The 5,000-nt window shown below is 39.9% G+C and overlaps 1 protein-coding gene across 7 annotated transcripts in view; it reads left to right on the top strand.

The window, feature by feature from the left end:
* Positions 1-2,096: 2,096 nt before the first annotated feature.
* LOC113649747 (DNA-binding protein SATB1) overlaps positions 2,097-5,000 on the top strand; it is a 55,049-nt gene continuing 52,145 nt past the window's right edge. For 4 of the 7 annotated variants that reach the window (XM_047808659.1, XM_027157689.2, XM_027157690.2 and 1 more), the window contains exon 1: positions 2,097-2,499. The gene's annotated coding sequence lies outside the window, so the exon portion shown is untranslated. The remainder of the gene's footprint in view (positions 2,500-5,000) is intronic. The other 3 variants (XM_027157692.2, XM_027157687.2, XM_027157693.2) reach the window with 2 other exon arrangements.

Raw genomic sequence — 5,000 nt, 5'->3', positions numbered from 1 at the left:
AATAATAATAATAATAATAATAATAAAAAACTTATTTTAATTATGTTTGACATAAAACATGAGGTTTCTAAACATATTTTAGTGACCTAGATAGCCAAACAGACTCTCATACAGTTCTCACCTTCATCACACTTTGTTTCCACAGGATGAACAAAAGCATGGGTTACAATAACCTCTTTTATTTACAGTAACCGGAAATAGGTAAAAAAAAAAAAAAAAAAACAACCACCAGACCTCTGTAGAGACCCCCAGAGCTCCATCTTACACCACATTACTACCCTACTGTACACACCAGTGGCACAAAACACTACATACACTGCTTCTACAGAATCCTAAATAGCACCAAACAGCATACACTTAAGGACTTTCTGCTCATTTTTGTAGCACAGCCTGGAATTATATTTCTATTCTATCGTATATTAATATTTCATTCACGGATCAACAGCAACAAGTGCAATAGCGTTAATCTGATTTCTAACCTGCTCTATGAGATACACTGCAACCCCTGACGTTATAAGTACACTCAAGTACAAATAAAAATCAAATCAAATCAAATAAACTTCATGATAAAGTTATGAGCGTCATTTTTATTAATGTTGAGCTGATTTGTTCTGAATAGATCAATATTACAGCTAAAAATATTGGAAGGATAAGAAAGGAGAGTGAACCGTCGTGCGTAATTATGGAACAGGAGAGAATTGAACCGAGAGGAAATGTTTGTGCGTGGTAGAATTTCTCTGAGATGATGGTGCCACGGTGTTGTTCCGTTTATAAGAAAATACCGTCGCTTCCTGTTCAAAACAAAAAAGATCTATAATTAAAAAAATAAAAATAAAATATATATAAAAAAGCAACAATGCAAATACAGCAACATGTGCATGTGCTTAAATTTTAAAAGCATGCACAGGATGATAAAGAATTCATGCACAGTAGGAAAAAGACAGAACACACACACATATAATAGTTTAATATATCCAATAATATATCCAATAATAATTATAGAAAATCGTACCACATACAGTAGACAGAATATCTCTATATTTATTTTTTGGTTTTTATTATTTTGACATATTGTTTTTGCATTGCATTGCATTTTGCATTGCATTTTGCATTCATATATCTATAGATTCTACATGAATTTATGTCACTCCTCAGGTGCAGTCTAATATGTAAAGCCCCAAGCATTTCACTCCAGTAGTTTGAATTCTTAAGACGCAGTAATACTTGTGGTTTAAAGTCCTGCTGCATCGCCGACGCGCACAGAAACGAGTCGGTTCCAGTAAATGCAGGAGCTTTTACCACTTTTTTAACACAGATGCATCATGATCTGATAATTTCTAATCGTCTGGACTCAAGTCTTTTTACATTTGATCTCCTGCCTCGAGTTCAACCTGACACATTTTCTGCCGCCCACAAACATCACCCTTCATCAGACACATTTCTGCACGGGTTTCACTTGCGTGTCCAAAAAAAAAATGCCTTTAAATCAACGTGCACACACGTCCTAATTAATAAACATCATATAGAAAAAAAAGATGCATACTGCAAATTATTCCTAGACCTTTTTTTTCTTCTTCTAAAGCTGATTCCAAATGCAATGAATAAAAAAAGTGTTACAGCTCAAATGCGTTTAAATAATAAGCCAGTAAATGGTGATGTATTCTATGTAAATTCTATTTCACGTCTACTAACCCATATCCGACTCAAACTACGTGTTATAGCCATATGTCACATTTACCTGCCTTAGTAAGTAAACTTGCAACTCGTACATCACATCTGTGATTCGTGTGAAAATGAGAAGAAATAAATTCGCGTGTCCATATGGGACAGTAGCAACTGTTAAAGTTGTTGATAGGAGGATTAAAAAAATATTTCTCGCGGCTTTATTTTTCTGACATTTAAACGTGGCGTGTGTAAAGATGTGTGTGTGTGTGGGGGGGGGGGGGTATAGATGCGATGGAGGGAGAAAAGGAGGGGTGTGAATGCTTTTTTTCCCCTGGAGAGAAAACGGAGGAGGAGGAGAGACAGAGAGGACAGGAGAGGATAGAAGAGAAGAGAAGAGGAGAATCGTAACCGGCCCGGGAGAGAGGGTGCGAGCACCAAACTCGACTGGCGAATCATCTGAGAGCCAAAGAGGGGGCGGATCCGTTTACCTGCCTCCCTCATCCACTACCAACACCTCCTCCTCGTCGTCGTCTTCCTCCTCTTTCTCTCTCACTCTCTCTTTCTCTCTCATACGGCCCGTCCTCCTCCTCACAGCTCCATCCCGGCCCGCCGTGCGCTCTCTCCGCGCCGTGCGTTCTGTCTGCGTCACGCTCGCCGTGCGCTCCCTGCTTCTACAACGCGCCCGTGATTTAGTTTGAGTGTCTGAGTGTGAGAGTGCATTTGACAGCTCCAGCACTTCTGTGACTCCGGATCTCTCCAGGTCTCACCAAGTCCTTGAGCTCTTTCTCAACTTTGGATGGGAAACGCGCGGCTCAACGGGGATCGCTGACTAAGGTACGGGTTTCTTCCTTTTCCTCTCTCCTTATTTTTTTTTTTTTACTTTTATTATTTTTTTTTTCATTTTCTTTATTCTTTCTGAGCATGGCAACAGCACCTTCTCAAACCTAAACATGGTTTATTACATTATCGACGACTCTGTCTGAACCAGTTTGCTCTCCTATTTTATCACTGAGCTCTAAAAAATAATGACGCGCAAAAGATTACGCAGGCGCGAGGGATGCGGTAACGTCTATTTCTATTACTAATACTACTACTACTACTATTAATCAAGCACTATTATGAATCATATAAACAAATTGTTCCTGACTTATTTAAACCTGGTGCTCAAAGTTTAGGGCATTTACCAGTTCAATCTTTACAAAGCTAATCTAACCTATTTAATATCCGTATACGTTCAGGACACAAGTGTCTGTATTTGTTCATGTAGGGTCAATATTCCTTTCCTTTTTTTGATTAAGGTGAAGATCTTTTTTTTTTCTAAAGGTTGAACCCAGCACAGAGACAGCAGGCTATTTTTGTCTCACAAACCTGAATCACTTTTGGGACTATCAGCATCCAGATGCACCGTCCTGCTTGTTAACAAGATCTTTATTCACTCTAAATTAGATCTGATAACGCTCAGCTATTGAAACCATGTGCTTTTCCAAAATACTCCCCTGTACAAAAACAAAAAACAAAAAACAAAAAAAACCAAGAAACCAAGAATGAACGAAAGGAAAAACACGGTTTCACTTGATTGCGAATGGACGTAAAATGTGTGAATAGAAAACTCATGATTCTGATGTTGGACTGGAAATGACTGTGATGACTTCAGCTGCTTGTTGTGCTGCTCCTCACACTCAGCACTATTTCTTTAACACATCTTCTAGTTCATTCCTTAACTTTGCCTCTTTTTACCACGAAGCTTTAATGATCACGACTGATGCTCTCACGCACACATTTTTTTGATAGAAACGATCTAAAAGAACAGACCAGACGATACGCCGTTTATTCTTAACTCCATTTCTTATTTGCATTTCGCTCGATCAATCATACGGTATAAACTCGTTCGAATCATCTCGAGACACCAAGTCATTTCACTGTACATACAGTTCACCCTTCTTCTTCTTCTTGTTTTTTTTAAGTTCAGAGCAGGATTTTGCTGTCTTTTGCAGCTCCCTTGTGTAATAATTGTGGCTTATCTGGTCACTATTTCACAGAATAGAGCCACAAAGCTTTTCCTGTCACTCTCACTGCCAGTTCTTGTAAATGCGGGTCTAAGATCAAAGACTCTTATTCTGAACGTTAATTCCCCTCAACTGCTCTTAAAAACCCTTTCTCTGTTACATTTGTTCATGTGAAACTGTCTGGCTCGTCTCGATCGCGAGGTTAAGGCCTATTTAGTGGTACGACTTAACCCCGTTTTCGTACTCGCGACAGTGAAATTCGACTGTGTGAGAACAGAGATAGCCATCTCATTGAGTCACTTGTTAAAAGACTGACTTTAGCTCGTGTACAAACGGAGCAGGATGTTTTAGCCACAAAGCACAGCATGTGTTGAAGATTTGCTCTTCAGCCTAAAGTCCAAAATAACAAGGGCTTCTTTTAATTTGAGTACATTAGTGTATTGTTGAATCCAGGTTTGGCCATTAAGAAATGTGTGTGTGTGTGTGTGTGTGTGTGTGTGTGTGTGTGTGTGTGTGTGTGTGTGTGTGTGTGTGTACTCAGGGCACATGTAGGTCACTATGAAGTGAAGTGAAAGTAGTGCACGTCAAATCCTTGCTAGTATTTGCAGGAAGTCAGGAGTGTGTGTGTGTGTGTGTGTGTGTGTGTGTGTGTGTGTGTGTGTGTGTGTGTGGAGACACTTCAGAAACTTTTATTCAATTTCATATCAGTTAACTGGCATAACTTTAGTTTAGAGGCCAGAGATAAGAGGACAAGAGCAGAATCATCTTGTTTGTTAAAAAAGTAGCACAGACAGAGAGAGAGAGAGAGAGAGAGAGAGAGAGAGAGAGAGAGAGAGAAAGGAACAACATTTACCATCTGACCCTCTGAGACCAATTACCCTGGCTTGCAAAAGCACCTCAGAGCATAATCAAAGCAGCCCATCGTCGATGAATTATTTCTGTCCCGTCAAACCTGCTTTGTCATTTCGTTTTCTTTTAATTTTTTCTTTTATAAGTGAGTGACACACACACACACACACACACACACACACACACACACACACACACACACACACGCGCGTCGGCGCTAGGTGAGGGAAAGTGTGTTGAGATTTCACCGCTGCATTCATCCCGGTCGGTCGGTGCGTCTGGAGCTGGCGAAGGCTCCACAGAAACGTGCTGTGAAAGGATTCATCGCAACATAATGAACGCTGCAGCCAAATAACAGCTCAGCAAAGAGTGAAATTATACTTGCGGTTCAGAGCTCGGTAAATACCTGTTTAGCTGCCAGCGCATGTGTTTATTAGTCTGTCGCCAGTAAGGTGCCTGTCTCTTTCTCTTTCTTCTGTT

The sequence above is a fragment of the Tachysurus fulvidraco genome, chromosome 25 (assembly GCF_022655615.1).
Source record: "Tachysurus fulvidraco isolate hzauxx_2018 chromosome 25, HZAU_PFXX_2.0, whole genome shotgun sequence".
Lineage (NCBI taxonomy): Eukaryota > Metazoa > Chordata > Actinopteri > Siluriformes > Bagridae > Tachysurus > Tachysurus fulvidraco.
This window is presented reverse-complemented; position numbering and strand designations above follow the sequence as displayed.